The 18,594-nt window shown below is 38.9% G+C and overlaps 1 pseudogene; it reads left to right on the forward strand.

Moving 5' to 3' along the window:
* The first annotated feature begins 4,251 nt into the window (after positions 1-4,251).
* LOC119001577 (succinate dehydrogenase [ubiquinone] iron-sulfur subunit, mitochondrial-like) lies at positions 4,252-5,396 on the forward strand (annotated as a pseudogene).
* The last annotated feature ends 13,198 nt before the right edge of the window (positions 5,397-18,594 follow it).

Raw genomic sequence — 18,594 nt, forward strand, 5'->3', positions numbered from 1 at the left:
GCTACATCTCCTCTTCCTAGAATCAGACATAGCAGACATTTACCTGGTGCTTCCCATACAAATGGGCACTTTCTTGTCAGTGCAAGTCCTGCCTACTTGTCCTAGAGGCAGATTCCACCAATAGTAACCTCAAATTTAATAGGATATCCTTGAAGCCCCCAAGGTTATTATTATGGAACACTACTATAAGGAGCTGAAAGTCTATGAAGCAAAGGTTATTCTCCCTGTCCTCAGCAGGGAAATGATTATATAGGGGATATGACAAATGCATTAGGAGGTCTTTCATATATGAGAGACTCCAAAAATAAATCTAACAGATCTCTGGGAGACCTGGCCAAATCAGAACAAAACTAGCTGGCCCCAGTTTGAAAAGAAAGAGATTTGTTTTGCAGGATAGACACTGGTTTCATGTCAATCAAGTGTAGAATTTAAGAGGTAGCCAACCGATGGTCCATCAAACCCAAGTTCTGGTACATGCCCAAGTTGATTATACTAACTAGATCCTTTCCTAGGCTCAGGGTCTGAGCAAGATGTCAAAACTCCTTCTTCTAAGGTAGCTCCAATCCTTCAACTTGGTAGGTGAGAAAATTAAAGTTGAAGGAAGGGTGCAGCTTTAGGAACCAAAGTTATCTCTCCCATTACAGGACCCATTCATTTACCCATTGGATCAGATTAAACCAACCTGTCAGATCCCAGAGCTCCAATGAAGACAGTACAGCTTTGTAACTCAACTGTCCCTGAAAAAACTAGGACTGCAGAGAATCCACCAGGTCAGAAATAATAAAAATGTATTAGTAAGAGCACTGGGGGGAGGGGGGATAGGGCAGGGCTGGGAATACAAGACAGAAAACTGTACTTGAACAAGAATTAAATTTAAAAAAAAGAAAAGAATATTTTTTTACTTTTGCTTAAAATAATAATTGAATTTCCAAAGAACAAACAAACACACAAATGAAATACCAGGCTCATTATCTCAAGTAGTAACTGGGCTGATGCTGTAGTGCTCACCTTGCTACCATGCCAGACTATTTCCTGTCAAGTACATCTATTTGTCCAACTGTTCTGTTCAGTTATAACTAAATATAGAAATATAGAATTCAAAATATGTAGGGAATAGAACAGCAACATTCTTCAGGTCCCAGCTTACCAAGGAGGGGTAACATGAGACAGATCCACAGCTCTAGTCACAAAATATGGTAATTCATAGAGAAGCCATGGACTTTTTTTGTCTTAAGACATGTGCTCCATTAACATATACGTGTTATGGGAGAAACCCACAGAAACTTGGTTCTTCACACCATGGCAGTAAAGAATTACAGGCCAGTGAGCCTACTAGAGTGCAAGCAAAGTTTTTCAATGCTAAGTTCTAATAGGAAAGCAAAGCAAGGGTGGCTAGAGCAGGGGTGGAAAAAGCATAGTGGCCAGAGGCCAGGTAGCCAAAAGGGGTGGCCAGGGCTCCCCCTGGGACAGAGGCCAACTGGCCAGGGATTCCACATATGTCAAGAGAGCCAGGAGGCCAAGGGAAGAGGCTGAGAGAGAGTCCTTTGTTCAGAGGACATATATAGTTGGTGGAGTGGGGGTAAAGAAGTTACATTTTTAAAAATTTTTATTTATTTATTTTTAGAGGGGAAGGGAGGGAGAAAGAGAGGGAGAGAAACATCAGTGTGTGGTTGCCTCTCACACACCCCCTACTGGGAACCTGGCCTATAACTCAGGCATGTGCCCTTACTGGGAATTGAACCAGTGACCCTTTGGTCTGCAGGCCAGCACTCACTCAATCCACTGAGCCATACCAGCAGGGCAGAAGTTGCATTTTGACTGGCAGATGAAGGTGGTGCCAGCTTTCTAGGGAAGACATAACTGCCTAAACATAGGTATGGCTAGGGGTCTGTTAGCCTGAATCCTTATCTTGCTCCAGACTTTATTCGTTCATTTGCATATGTGATGGGAGGCAGGCAGTTAACCAAAGTTGTTTTACGAGATTCTTTTCTTTGGGCACTGTGGATCCCCTCCCCTTCTCTCTCCCAGGCCTTGGGATGAATACACAGTTTCAAGGTTTTCCTTTTCACAGCTAGTGGAGATGATACACACAGACTTTCAAGGGCTCCCTCCACTTATACTCTCATAGTTTCATTTGTTGTTCAGGAAGCCTGGCAGCTTTATTGGACCAGGTTCAAGATTATTGGATCAACGTGTGGGCTTTTGCTTTTAGCCTCCTGTACTAAGTTCTTTGTTAGATTGTAATGGTGAGGACCCTGCCTGTATTTCCTCTCTGGCTGTTCATTCCACTGTAGCACATGCATAAGCAATGGCATTGGGCCAACTATTAAGCCCAGGAAAAGGTGCATGAAGGTGTGGGGTGCAGTGACCAAACCCAATGGGCCACCCAGCATTTAAATATATAGATTTGAGAATGGTTGGAAATCAGCCACATTCACCTCCCTACACATATTTCCCACTTACTTTCACAGAACAGAAAATGGGATCCTGTAGCCAGCCATGTTAACACTAGCACTCACAGAGGGGATACACCCTACAGGCAGGCTATCACACTGTGGTGCCCTAGGCTCAGAAAGCTTTTGACCCTGCTGCTAGGAAGCACCCTGGCCCAATAGTAGACATTGACCAGTAGGACCCTACATTATATTTCCCATTTCCTTGTTTATTTGTTCCCTCTCATCAGTGTGACTGAATAAACCTATCTCCAGTCCTACGTGATGGTCTATTAAAGAGAATTAGCAGATAAAATGTAAGCCACCTGTTGATGAAGAGCCTCTGGTAGAAGTGGACAATATCTCACAAGACCACCTCTGTGAAACAGTTCTCTTTTACCTTACTGACTTTACTACACCTGTGACATTGAGGTTCTTTGAGCTATTGACCTCATCAGTTTTACCACAAGATACAGCAGTTATTTGCTCAGCTGTGTCATTAGACATTTCCACATGCCCTGCAGCTCCATGCTCTTCATATTCATTTTATTAGCGCTCCATCTCTACAAATATTTCAAACACAGAGAAAACCAAGTGCAGGATTCAACAAAGAGTTGCTTCTAAGTCTTACATACCTGTAAAACTGGCTTAATTCCCAGGAACTAGCCCATAGCAAAAGTAGACTTCCTTTTGGAAGCCAGATAGACTACGTTTCCTGACACTAACTTAACAACAAGGTTTGTTCCAAGACTTAACTAGTGGCAAGTTCAACCTCTGCCATGTCACCAAGATCAGAGTATTGTCACCCATTTTTAAATTGCTCTTGATCCTTCACATCTGAATGTCACAGGTCTTCATTAAATTATACCTCTGGGGTATTTCTAGCCTTGCCAGACTTCAGGAAGGACTTCCAGGTGCTACTGAAGCTGGAGAAAACAATCTGGCTTGTATAATGAATGGATGATCACCCACAACAAGGACAAAATACAAGGATGTGGATGTATTTAGGGAAATTTACCTGGGCATTGTCTCCTTGGAATCCTGCTTTAGACAGAATCAATAGCTTCAGGAGGCATGTGCTCACATCTTCCTCCTGACACACCTGGAATATATAGATCCCTGGTGATTATACCTGATATAATAGGTAACCTTTGAGAAACTCTTTATGACACCTGAATTTGGCCTAGAACAACATATAGAAACTTGAAGAACTTTCACTCTTGCAACTTCAGAGCATCTCTGGGCTTTGTATGAATTTTCCCATGGCTGCTGTTGGTCTACCCTAGTGGACATCTACAAATAAGTGGCATATTTCAGACTTAACACAGGTAGCACATTTACTCCAGCCACTACCACCTTGCTTAGTAAAACTTTATAACGTGTGGACTAAACCACTTTAGAGCCCAAGCCATATTTTGAGGATAAACTCAAGATTCTTCAAATCTGTATGAGCATCCTTCCCCACCCCCCATGCCATTACTCTCAGGCTTCTAAGGTAGATTAGTGGGTTTCAAGAAATACCCATGTCATTTTATTTCCTGCAAATAACATGAAATTTGTACCTACTATACTTTAGTGAGCAACTGCTCACACCAAAACCAGTTCCACACTGGGGAACCTCAGCAACTGCACACACTCATGTGGGCTTTCTCTACCTTCCCTCCTCTCATCCTATAGACCAGAATCTACCTCCCACTCTGTTACTTCAATGCAGATAGCAAATGATGGGTCAATGTTGGCTCTGTGTTATAGTATTCTGCAGAATGCTGGAAGAGAGCAACCTGGGGTTTAAGGGGTGGGGCTGGGTGTAGGATCCAAGATGGTGGCTGTGGTCAGAGTCTCCCTGAGGAGCAGGTTTCCAGACCCAGGCCTTGGCAGAGCCTGTCCAGGGGCTCGGACAGCTAGCTGCAGCCACAGCTCCCCATAGCCACAGATCAAGAAATCTGCCATCTCAGACAATTCTGGAGATAAACCTCATATTTAAACTTATGAAATTGATTTGAATAAATGTGATTCTATGGTGTTTGATGCTTTAATCAAGATTAAGAATGAAATTGATTCTACCTTGACCTTCTGAAGATCATACAGAGAAGGTATCTGTGACTCTTGTGCAATGAACAGCAACAAAATCAACTCTTGCTTGGATTGACACACACCTCAAAAAACTCTTAAAATGAATATCATAGGATCTCACCTATAGGAGGAATCTAATGAATAAAATAAACTAATGAACAAAATGGAACCAGAGGCATGAAAACATGAAACAGACTGACAGCAACCAGAGGGGAGGGGGGATAATGGTGGAAAGAATGGAAAGGGACTAATCAAAGAACATCTATGAATGATCCACAGACATGGACAATAGTGTGGAAGTTGACTGTGGGAGCAGGGAGGGTGGGATGGGCAGAGGAGAGCAAAGGGGGAAAATTGGGACAGCTGTAATAGAATAACAATAAAAACTGATTAAAAATACAAAATAAATGTACTCTCTTTCGAAAATGTGTGTTATAAAGTATCTTGTTCCTGATTTAAGAAATTTCTATGTTCAGTACAAATCCACTGAGACTTGTTTGAAGAAGGATGAATCCCAGGAAGGCAAGCAGTATCTGCAGTCCATAGAACATCAGGAGAAACTGGATGGGCTATGTGAGTACAATCTCTGTGCCTGCTGGAGCACCAGCTGCCCCAACTACTGGTGGAATGGAGACAAATATTTGGGACCTGTGGTTCTTATGTAGGCCCATCCCTGGATGATCAACTCCAGAGACAACTTCACAGAGGGGTGTCTAGCCAAACTGCAGGACCTCATCTGCAGTTTGTATTGCTGCCACAGTATCATGAATTACACAAGGATCTGTCCCAAGGGGCTGAATCCAGGAAAAAGCTATGGCTGAAATCAAGAAAACAATGGCAATCTGCAAGGAGTAGAAAGCTTCAGCTTTACTGTTTCAATGCAGAATGTGACTTGTAACCAGCTCAGTGGACATGATTTATATCTAATTTGAGCTCCTTCAAAGTTACTTATTTTCCATGAATACAGCACATATAAATGTGCTGTATTTTTTATTTAATAAAATAAAAAATTAAGAAATAAATAAATGTTATTCTACTTTATCAACAACAAAACACTTCCATACCATTTACAGCTTCTATCCCTCTAGCATATATCAATATCATAATACCTAGAAATCCCTAGCTGCCACCATACATTTAGCCTTCTCATATCAAGATATTCTGTTGGTCAGGATTCCCTGGATTTTTTTTCTTTTTTTGACTACTTATCCTGTGAACAGAGTGGATTATTCTCCATCTGATTTGGCAACTTTTTTTTTTTACTGGCTGGCTACTTGCCTGTAAGATTTTTTACACCTAAATCTGACACAGCATGAACACTGCTGCTTACTAGTCCAAGCCTCCCTCTATGGCAATAGCATCTGGCTCTCCTGTGGAGCCACTTTGGCCTACCAGTCATCCTCAGCTTCATATACAACCAGCTTTTCCACACCCTCACTGTTATCCTGCCAATAGGTCTCTTCTACTAGTAAGGGTCCCCAACTGGTTTTAGGCCCCAAGTGCTATCACCACAGAGCTACAGCTGAGCTGAACCCTTGTTCTGAGTTAAAACTATTGATAGTTAATGTTACCTGTAGGTGCCTGAAAGAGTAGCCTTACATAATACCCACAGAGATTCAAACGGAACTACAGCCACATGGCACCCTAATATGGTAAAAAGTACTCATACGTCTGGGAACACTTTGCAAACCAATGCCTGTCTCAGGACCTTTCAGAGGGCCTCCCCAGGCAACCTCTGAAAACCAAATAGGAAATTTCAAAAAATTCCAGGATCCAACATAGCTTATGCACAAAGAAGAAAATAATTTACCCTTTCACAGACTGGGAAACTGAGCCAAAAACAGACAGGCACAAGGTAACAGAAATTTAGAGGCCAAGTCAAGGTCCTTGAAGGCCAAATCAAGCCTCTAGTACCTTAAACGATATGACTTAATGACTTTAGGTTCAATTTTTCTCACAGCTACCTGCTTAGGTATTCTAGAATAGCATTAAGGAGTTTCAGAGATAGAAGCGGTCATTTGTGAGATTAAAGTTTAATCTGAATCAGAGTCTTTTAGAGAGACTTAATGAAGAAAAGCTTAGTTACATTTTCTATTTTGTTTTGGGGACTTGCAGACCTAAGGTGAGAAATAAGTCAGAACAGAGATAGAACTAAAAACATTGCCAGCTGTGAACTTTAGCTTTTTAATATTCACAGGCATAGGGTGTGTTTCCAAGGAAAGACTGCTTGGTCTAAAATTAGGCCAGGCTTTGTAACCCGCTGTTTTACCAAATTCATTTATTAGGTTGAGCAGTTTTGGGGTAGAGTCTATAGGATTTTCCATGTACACTATTATGTCATCTGCAAACAATGACAGTTTTGTTTCCTCCTTTCCGATTTGTGGGGAAAAGGGACCCTAGTTCATTGTTGGTGGGATTGCAGAGTGGTACAACTATTATGGAAAACAGTATGGAATTTTCTCAGAAAATTAAAAACAAACCTGCCTTTTGACCCAGCAATTCCACTGCTAGTATTATATCATAAGAACCCTAAAACACCAATCCCAAGGAACCTATGCATCCCAATGTTCATAGCAGCACAATTTACAATTGCCAAGAGTTGGAAGCAAAGTGAAATATGCTAAGTGAAATAAGCCAGGTGTTGAAAGACAAATACCATATGATCTCACCTTTAACAGGGAGCTAAACAACAAAACAAACAAGCAAGCAAAATAAAAGCAAACACACTGAAATAGAGAACAGGGGACAGCGACCAGATGGGAGAGGGGAGGGAATTTCAGGGGAAAAGGGGGAAGAATTTACAGGAACTAGTATAAAGGACACATGGACAACAACTAAGGGGGATGGAAATGGGAGGGAGATGGGGACAACATGGGGGTGGGCTGGGATGGGAATAAAAGACAGAAAACTGTACTTGAACAATAATAAAATAAAATAAAATAAAGCCAGGCTGATTTTCATAAGTGCTCTATGTCAGAGGTGAAGTTGTCTCTCCGAAGATTAACTCTTTATTACTGGAAATTCTCATCAGGTTGTAGCAAAGACTGAGCAGTTTGTCGAAGAATGACATTTTCCAAGAAAACCCTATATCTAGGAGCCAGCATAAAGGTACTTGAATTTCTTCCTTTTTCTCAAGTGGAAGATTGAGTTGGTTGTACATATGCAATAGGGAAGAACTACTTACAAATGACTGTGAGGCCCTGGTAAGCTTCATTTTAGCCAAAATCTTGCCCATAGGCAATTCAGAAAACGACCCCAAAGAGCTGACAACTGGCCAACTCAGCTGTTTTTCCTTCAGAAAGTTTTGAACTGGTGCCTTTTAAGAGAACAGTTTTTTTTTTTTCCTAGCAAACCAACCAACCCTTTCATCATCTACTTTAGTTCAATCAGCCTCAAACCACCAGGGAAAAAACCTATGGTCTGACAGATTTAGGCTTGTTGACACATAGCAGTAAGTGAGAGTGAACAACAGAGGGGGCATCTCTCACCAAAAGAAAAGGTACTTATTGTACAATTTGGGGTTAAGGCGGAGTTTAGTTAAATGATTAGATCAAAGCAAGGCAAGGCAAGTATAAAGACATCAACACCAGATCTCCACTGTGAAGTAGTCTCAAGCTCCTGTATCCTTGAGGATAATAAAGTTAAGTAGATGCAGGATTTTGTGTCATAAAACCCCTTATCTGCTTCTCTCTGTCATAGAGACTCAGATATTGCAGACAAAAGCAAGGAGTTTCATCTTATTGATCTACTTTCAGTTACATGTCTACAGTCTATGATTGTAGAAAACAGTTTCTCAATGAGTAAGGGAAAAGTAGTGACTCAAAGTTCTGGCTATATTTTTTCAAATGCCTTTTTATAAATATTGTTATAATCACATGACTTTTCTCTTAAATTTGCTTCTTTAGTGAATTAGGTTGATAGATTTCCTGATCTTAAACTACACTGGCCCCCTTCTCATACCATACCTTTCTTTTGATATATTTCTGGAACCTATTTTCAATTAAGTGATATTGTTCTATTATTGAGGACCACTTGCATGTAATTGGGAATTGTAGCCCCTCACAAGCCAGGCCTTGAATAATGGCCTGTAAGATTTGACCAGAACACTGGGAATGCTGGGAGGCAGGCATGACCTGATACTAGCATTGAGGGTTCTGGTGGGAAATCAGGTCTAAAAAATGCATTATACCCCTTGAGGCTTGCTCTGCTTTGTAAAGCCCTGTTGCCAGGAATCTGTTATCTAAATCCAAAGCAGAAGGAGTGAACTCATAATTTCATGAACCACACCTTAATAACTCTCTGGCATCAGAATATCTAACAGATCCTGACCTGAGGCAGATCTCTGTGTTTCCTCAATTGTTATCTATCTATAATACCTGTTTTCTGTAACTGTGGCCTTTAGACATTGATTGATGAGTTTGCATGCAAGCTGTATACCACTGCACACATCATTCTCAATAAAAGCCTCAGGAGAAAGGACCCTGGGGCTCTTCTCCTTGGAGATATTAGCCAGCCTTTTCTCCCCAAGCAGATCTTGGTTTGGTAGCCTCAGTTCATCCATGACTCCAGGGGACACTGCAGGACCAGGTCCCCCACATTCTATAGCATTATTTCTTCCTCCTGCCTTCCTTTCTCTCTTATTTCTTTCCTTCCTTATTTTTATATTATCAATGTTAAGTTTTCATATTAATGTTAGCATCATAAAACAAACTGGAGTTTTCATGTTTTGCTTTTTGTAAGAAGGAGGTTTTTATGATACTTTACAGCTGTGATGACCTGGCAATAAGTGTTGTTTCCTGATAATTTGAAGCTGGCTTTACCTGTATCTGTTATCAAGACTTGATGAATGGCAAGACAAATTTTTGCTTTCTCATTCTAGGCTAATTTTTACTATACATCTAAGCAGGGCCTATTCACTACTCATGGTTCATCTGCCAATTGTTTTCAGGAAATTAAGTCTGTCTAACTCTGATTAAGTCTTAAGAGTTCTAAAAGTACTAAGAACAGAAAAAAAAAACTGCCATCATTAGTGTTTTTGCAAATGAGAAAACCCAAGATAAAAAGCTTTCTCTCGAGTCCTAACCATATCAGAAAGGCAAACTCATACATGAACAGAGTAGGGCAGATTATCAATGTAACTAATAGATCAGGATCCCAGAAAAGACAAGATCAGTCAGATTAGAACAGAACTAGATGTTCTAGTTATTCTATAGCAGCAAAAGTTTCCACTAGAAACAGCTAAAGTAATAAAAAGTGATAACCCCCGATGACAACTTAAGAAAGTTCTCTATGATTTAACAATCTCTTATGATTTAATTAAATAAAGAAATCCTCATATTATTAGATTAGTTTTGGCCAGCTGTATTCAGAACCAAAGAAAAGTTACATTTGAGAATCACTAACATTTAAATATTATTGAAATCTGAGGCCATTTCTACTTTTAGAGATAAGCAAGCACACAAAATATCCTGCAGCATAAAAGGCAGCACTGCAGTATCTTAGGGTTGCTTACAGTAAAGTCCAAGAACTTGCTAAGTTAGGAAAAATAAACCCAAACTCTCATCCTAATTCAGTTGCTTACTGGCTCTGTGTCTTTGGGCAACTACTCATGCAAAGCTTCTCTTGTTCAAGTCACCAAGTACAGATCTCACTGAGCTGCATAAAGATGAAATGAGAACAAAAGTGGAAAAGCTTTGTGAGCTACAGTGCACTGAAAAATGTAAAGTTATAATTGCTGATGGGCCAAGACTCTGAATCTTTGCAGTTAAGTCTTAATGCCCAAAAGAAAAGTAGGTAGTTAGTATCAATTTTGAGGTAAGTCCTACCATGACAGGGATAATCTAAAAATAGTAATAAGTCATTTTTAGAAGTAGTTAGAGTGTTTCCTGAGAAATTCTTTTGATTAAACTCACAGGTCCAGAACTGAAAGCTTAATTGTATTTAGGATAGAAATGACATGTGAAGGAACTAAAGAGAGAGGTGGACAAGAATATAAAGAATGTCTCAAATTACTGATCTATGGTTGTCCCAGGCAGTGTAGTTCTCTAGAAAACAAGTGACCTTAAATCAAATATTTACATTTGGTTTTTATCTGTCCCAAGTAGTTAAATATCAGACAGAACTTTCCAGTTAGAACTGAATGGCAGAAACCAGATTTAAATGTAAAACTTAATTTTATTTAAGAATAAAATAGTTCCAAGTAGGAAAAAATCAAAGATCTTGGATTAAATGTTTCCTCTGTTAAGTCACTTTAACAGAGTGGGAAGTAAGTCACTAGTACTTACTTCCAATTATTTGCTACAGTTTTCATGCATTGACTACACTTCAAAACTTACTGGGTTGGCAAAAAAAGTTCATTATGTTTTTTTTAATATGATGGCTCTAGTAGTGCTTAGTTGTCTTTAACTTCATTCAAAACAATTTTGCTAGATTGTACTGTGACAGCTGTCATATCATCATGCATTAAAAATTATCAAAATTAGTTAATTTTGTACAGCCATTTAAGTAATGAAGATGGATTTCATATAATAAAGGCTTGATGATGATGAACTCCTTTAACTTGACCTTATCTGCCCTTCCATTCTAAATGTAAGCTTTGCTGGACAGAGTAATCTTGGATGTAGGTTCTTGCCTTTCATGACTTGACATACTTCTTTCCAGTTCCTTCCTGCCTGTAAGGTCTCTTTTAAGAAATCACTCAATAGTCTTATTGGAACTCCTTTGTAGGTAACTTGTCTTCTTTTCTCTTGCTGCTTCTAAGATTATCTTCTTATTTTTAATCTTTGCTAATGTAATTATGATGTGCCTTGGTGTGTTCCTCCATGGGTCCAACTTCTTTGGGACTCTGTGAGCTTCCTGGACATCCTGGAAGTCTATTGACTTTGCCAGGTTACAGAAGTTCTCCTTTATTATTTGTTCAAATAAGTTTTCAATTTGTTGCTCTAAGAAAAAAAGATAAAAAATATGAACAGTAAAATTACAGCAAACTCACAGTTATTAACAACCACACCTCAAACAAAAACAAAAGCAAACTAAGAAACAACTAAAACAAGAACAGAACCACAGAAATGGAGGTCACATGGAGCTTTATCAACAGGGGAGTGGGATGGGGAGAAAGGGGGAAATGATATAGAGAATAGGTAGCATAAAGGGTAGGTAGAAAATAGTCAGGGGGAGGTTAAGAATAGTATAAGAAATGCAGAAGCCAAAGAACTTATATGTATGACCCATGGACATGAACTAAAAGGGGAGCATTCCCCCATCAGTGTGTGGGAGGGGGTGTGCAGGGCAGAGGGGAATAAAGGGGGGAATGGGACAACTGTAATAGCATAATCAATAAAATATATTAAAGAAATAAATATTGAAGATGGACAAATACACAACATTTTTGGCATATTATGCATTATAATTTCAAGAAAGGTAAAAATGCAACTGAAATACCAAAAAAAAAAAGATTTGTGCAGTGTGTGAGGAAGGTGCTGTGATTGATTGAGCATGTCAAAAGTGGTTTGTGAAGTTTCTTGGTACTATTGACATTTTGGCCAAATGATTCTTGGCTGTGGGGCTGTCTTACACATTGGAAGATATTTAGTAGCACCCCTGGTGTCTACCCACTAGAAGCCAGTAGAGAGAGATAGCCAACATACTCAAAATATCCAAGTCAATAAAGTTGTTGGTGAATATGAAAAATGTGTCTTTTATTTTATATAAGAAATGTAACAGACTTTTTTACCAACCCAACATGTTTACCTTAATGTAGGATAAAGCAAAATTGGCCCTCTGCTCTAATTCAGGCTTAACAAACCATGGTTAATATGAACTACTAATTCCCAAAGACCAAGGGTTGACGGGAGAAGAAAACAGCAAATAGAAGAACGTTAACTAGAGAAAAAGCTACAGTTCCAAAATATAGATCAATGCTGTTAAGAAGAAAGTACCTACCTTGACAACATTCAGAAAACATAAATGATGCTTATTTACTCTCTTTATATAGACTGGTTTCTAGAAATGGTGGTTAAATACTGAAACCTGGGATTCATTTTTGACCTTATTGAACAATTACTTTCCTTTTAAATTTGGCTTGACAGTATTCCTATTAGAAAATCATAGCCATCAATAGCCTACTGTGGAAAACACTGATGAAATTCTAATAAAATTTGTAGTTTAGTTAATAGTATTATATCCATGTTGATTTCTTAGTTTTAATAAATGTACATGGTTATGTAAGATATTAACATTAGAAGTAGACAGACAGGTAAAGAGTATATGGGAACTCTCTGCATTATCTTCCCAACTGTTCTGTAAATATGAAGTTATTCTGAAAATGTTTCATAGCAGTTAAATGTATTAACTCCCAAAAGCCTACTGTTTGCAGTCAACTGTGCTCCACAAGATGATGGTTGGCCTCTAGCAGCTGGATATGTCTTTGTTGTCACTTGCATGGCCTTTCTAGTCAATTTAGAAATATAAGGCAGCACCAACCCAGAATACACTTGTGCTCTGGAAAATGGCTACTTTGATGAGGAGGAGAAATATTTCTAGGAGCATAGCTCTCTCCATGAGGGAAGAGGAACACAGAGCTCTGAGGGGGACTTGTCACTGTCTGTCTCACCTTCAACACCCTCTGAGCATCAACTAGATTCTGGAGTATACCTAAGTCTGTCCATTAATACTGGACAGACTTAGCACTGCTTTTTTGCAAATCCTCCTTTCAAAAAAGCTCAACTGCTACTTCAATGGTGTATGTGACAAATGCTGCCAGTTTCATTTGTAGGAAATTCTCTTTTGACACATGTTGGTAGTCTGTTTCAGTGGTGGAGTTTCTGCTTATCAGACCTAGTGGTGCTTAGCAATATCTTTAATACCCACATATTAAAGTGTTCCTGCTGAGGATCCATAATGATAATCTAAGGAGAAGCTCCCTGAAAAGACCTCTGTGAGTATTTTACTAGGTGAGGGTATTTTGTGGTAGGTGAATTTCAGCTAATTACTTTCTTAAGATGGCAGGCTATTTACCTCCTCTTTGTCTTAGGGTTTCTGCCTCAATCTTGGGATGTATTAAAGCTAACATTTTCTCCTCCCCTTCCTCAATATAGTTTGTAGATTTTCTTCATTTTCAACAGAGCTTTAAAGCCTCTTGGTTAAGCTTTATTTATCTGCAAGCTCTGTTAGTTACTAAGCTGTCCAGGTGACTCAGTGAAGGCTTTTTATTGAAAAGGTAAATATCCAACACTAAATCAATCAACTGTTTGTTTTCAATCTATCAAAAATTGTTTATCAACCTTTATCCATCATATACAGGGGTGGGCAATAGCAGGTTTACAGTTGTGAGTACACAGAGCTTATTCTTGTATTATGATCTATTAACTGATTATTTCCATACAAACAATTGTAAACCTAATTTGCCCACCTACCCCTGTATAGATGGGAAAAATGATATGAAGATCTGTTGAATAAGAAAAAATGAGGCAAGTTAATGTTTTCTATCATTACTGCAAGATGGAAGGATCACTCAGAAAATAATGAGGAATATGATAAGCTTTCCTTCCTGGAGCTTACTTGCTTGCAGGAGACAGAGATAAAATAAATTAAATGTGAACATCAATAAAATAATTGTAATTTGTCATAGATACTACACAAGAGAACAATAAGTGGCTGAGAGAGACTCAAGTAGGAGGAAGTAGAAATCTACCTTGGAATGGGTTACCAGGGGAGGCTCCTCTGTGGATATGACATGTGAGCCAAGACCTAAAGAAAGAAGGAACCAGCACCACAAAAATTGGAGGGAAAGAGCACTGCAGCAGCCTATGTAAATGGATAGGAAAGCTGGATATGTTGCAGCAGTGAAAACAAGAAGGTCTGCAGACCACCAAGCTAAATGAAGTGGTCTACAATGTGGTTGGAGATGTGAGAGAGGACAACTGATGTAGGGCCTTGTAGGTCATGGGATGGAAGTTGGTTTTTAATCTAGATACAGAAAGAAGCCAAGAAAAAGCTTTAAGCTAGGGAAAGACATATCTCCTTTAGATTTTAAGACTACTTTTGCTGCTCCTTGCAATGATGAACTAAAGCCAATCAAAGATGGACCAGAAAGACTAGTTAGAGGATGTTGCTGTGGTCCATACCTGACCTAGGATGATGGCAAGGGTGACTGATTAAAGAGGGCATATTCAAGGCATATCTTAGAGAAAGAAAGTACTAGACTCTTGTGGATTAGATGTATTGGATGAGGTAAGGAAGGACACTAATTCCCAATATTGAATTAAATAATAGGGTCAATCAAGCTATCACTATGAAGTCAAGTTTTTAAAAATTGGATTTTAATTTTTCAAGAGGTGATAATCACAACTCTTCAAAAAAGTTTGTGTCCTTGCATTTCAAATTTTGATGTGATTTAAATCCCTTGTAGGCTTCTTTCTTTGCTCCATCTGCACTGAATCAAAACAGGAGGACAAAGGGTCCAGGCATCTGCTTTCATAACAATCCCTGCAGGGTTCTCATGTCTGAGGTTGAAGCCCACTTGTTTAAGGAGAAATAGCAATTTTTTTAAGGAATAGATAATGAATCAAATTTACATACAAGGTCATTAAAGCCACTCTATTTCCAGTTAACATAAAAATGGTGTTCAGATAACAATGATAAAGAACTCATTAATGTTAACCAAATATGTTTCTAAAAGATAAATTGGATGACTGGGGAGAGAAAAGGCAAGTACCAGCTTCTAAATGAAAATTATCTAATTCCATGATTCTCTGTCTGAACTATTTTATGTTAATGGAAATGTATCAGATAATATAATTATATATAAACACATCCACATACACACGGTAATTTGGTTAGTCAATAACAGGTATTTCAAAAAACACACACAGTTGGAATCTCTCCTCTTTCATTCCTTACTGTGTTTATTTGTGTCCTCTCTCTTCTTTTCTTAATGACCCTACTTAAAGGCTTGTCTATTTTGTTTATCTTTTCAAAAAACCAACTCTTGGATTCATTGATCCTTAGAATTGTGCTGTTAGTCTCTATGTCATTTAATTCTGCTCTGATCTTGCTTATTTCCTTCCTTCTATTTGCTATGGGCTATCTTTGTTGTTGTTCTTCGAGTTCTTGCAGGCATCGGGTTAGGTTGTTTGTTTGAAATGTTTCTATCTTCTTTAGGTAAGCCTATATTGCTATGAATTTCTCTCTCAGGACTGCCTTCGCTATGTCCCATAAGTTTTGGGTTGTTGTGAGTTCATTTTCATTTGTTTCCAGAAACTTCTTGATTTCTTCACTAATTTCAATCTTGACCCATTCATTGTTTAACAGCATACCATTAAGTCTCCATGATTTTGGGTGCTTGGGGTTTTTTCTTTGGGGTTGGTTTCTCATTTCAGTCCCTTGTGGTCAGAGAAAATGCTTGGTATGATTTCAATTTTCTTGAATTTGTTGAGGCTCGTTTTGTGTCCTATCATGTGGTCTATCTTTGAAAATGTTCCATATGCATTTGAAAAGAATGGGTATTTAGCTTCTTTGGCACGAAGGGCTCTATATATATCAGTCAAGTCCATTTCATCTAGGGTGTTGTTTAGTGCAGCTATATGTTTGTTGATATTTTGTTTCGAAGATCTGTCCATTTTTGACATTGGGGTGGTAAAATCCCCTACTATAATTGTGTTGCTGTCAATATCTTTCTTGACGTCCTCTAGGATTTTCCTTATATTTTTGGGTGCTCCTATGATGGGTGCATATATATTTATGATGTTAATGTCTTCTTGGTGGATTCTTCCCTTGAGTATTATGAAGTGACCTTCTGGGTCTCTCTTTATGGTCCTTTTTTTTTTAGGGATCACAATACCTGACATCAAACTGTATTACAAGGCCACTGTAATCAAAACAGCCTGGTACTGGCATAAAAACAGGCACATAGACCAATGGAACAGAATAGAGAACCCAGAAATAAACCCAACTCTCCACAGTCAATTAATATTTGACAAAGGAGGCAGTGACATAAAATGGGGTAAAGATAGCCTCTTCAACAAATGGTGTTGGGAGAACTGGACAGCTACATGCAAAAAAATGAAACTCGAGCACCAACTTACACCATATACCAAAATCAATTCAAGGTGGATAAAAGACTTAAATATAAGCCGTGACACCCTTAAAGTCCTATAGGAAAACATTGGCAGGAAAATATCAGATATTTCACGCAGCAACATTTTTACTGATACGTCCCCTAGAGCAAGAAATATAAAGGAAAGAACAAACAAATGGGATCTCATTAAAATAATAAGCTTCTGTGGGGCTAAAGAAAACAGCATTAAAATAAAAAGACAACCAACTGTATGTGAAAACATATTTGCCAATGATACCTCAGACAAAGGTTTAATCTCCAAAATATACAAAGAACTCACATGACTTCACTCTAAGAAGACAACTAACCCAATTAAGAAATGGGGAAAGGACTTGAATAGACACTTCTGCAAGGAGGACATACAGAGGATCCAGAGACACATGAAGAGATGCTCAATGTCGCTTACTATCAGAGAGATGCAAATTAAAACCACAGTGAGATACCACTTTACACCAGTCAGAATGGCTATCATAAACAAAGCAATAAACAACAAATGTTGGAGAGGGTGTGGGGCAAAGGGGACTCTGGTTCACTGTTTGTGGGATTGCAGACTGGTACAACCATTATGAAAAATCGTATGGAATTTTCTCAGAAAACTAAAATTGGACTTGCCTTTTGACCCAGCAATTCCACTGCTAGGATTGTACCCCAAGAACCCCAAAACACCAATCCAAAAGAACCTATGCACCCCAATGTTTATAGCAGCACAATTTACAATAGCCAAGAGTTGGAAGCAACCTAGGTTCCCATCAGTAAATGAGTGGATCCAAAAACTATGGTACATTTACACAATGGAATTCTATGCAGCAGAAAGAAAGAAGGAGCTCCTACCCTTTTCAACAGCATGGATGGAACTGGAAAGCATTATGCTGAGTGAAATAACCCAGGCAGTGAAAGACAAATACCATATGATCTCACCTTTAACAAGAACCTATACGACAAAACAAACAAGCAAGCAAAATATAACCAAAGACACTGAAGTAGAGAACAAGCGGACAGTAACCAGAGAAGAGAGGGGAGGGAATTTCAGGGAAAAAGGGGAAGGGTTCACAGCAACAAGTATAAAGAATACGTGGACAAAAACTAACGGGGTGGAAATGGGAGGGAGGTGGGAGCACTGGGGGATTGGGCTGGGAAGGGAGTCAAAGATAGAAAACTGGCTCTGGCTGGCATAGCTCAGTGGATTGAGAGAGTTCCTTTGAATCAAATGATCATGGTTCGATTCCCAGTAAGGTCACATGCCTGGGCTGCAGGCCAGTTCCCAGCAGGGGGAGCGCCAGAGGCAACCATACATTAATATTTCTCTCCCTCTCTCCTTCCCTTCCCCTCTAAAAATAAATAAAATATTTTTTAAAAAAATACAGAACACTGTACTTGAACAATAATTAAATAAAAATTTTTGAAGAAAAAAAAACATTTCTTATCATAATGTTTTAGTGATGAGGAACTCCCTTATTCTAATATTATCTGGTGAGTACTTCCATTCTAGATGATAGCTTTGCTGGATAGAGTCATCTTGGATGGAGGTTCTTGCCTTTCATGACTTGGAATACTTCTTTCCAGTCCCTTCTTGCCTGCAAGGTTTGTTTTCAGAAATCAGCTGATAGTTTTATGGGCACTCCTTTGTAGGTAACTGCCTCCTTTTCTCTTGCTGCTTTTAAGATTCTCTCCTTATCTTTAATTTTGGGTAATGTAATTATGATGTGGCTTGGTGTGTGCTTCCTTGGAGCCAACTTCTTTGGGACTCTCTGACCTTCCTGGACTTCCTAAAAGTCTATTTCTTTTGCTGGATTGAGGAAGTTCTCCTTTACTATGTTTTCAAATGTGTTTTCAATTTCTAGCTCTTTCTCTTCTCCTTCTGGCACCCCTATGATTCAAATGTTGGAATGTTTAAAGTTATCCTGGAGATTCCTAAGCTTCTCCTCATTTATTTGAATTCTTGTTCATTCTGTTCTGATTGAATGTTGATTTCTT

The sequence above is a fragment of the Sturnira hondurensis genome, unplaced genomic scaffold (assembly GCF_014824575.4).
Source record: "Sturnira hondurensis isolate 20B ecotype Veracruz unplaced genomic scaffold, ASM1482457v3 Scaffold0016864, whole genome shotgun sequence".
NCBI lineage: Eukaryota > Metazoa > Chordata > Mammalia > Chiroptera > Phyllostomidae > Sturnira > Sturnira hondurensis.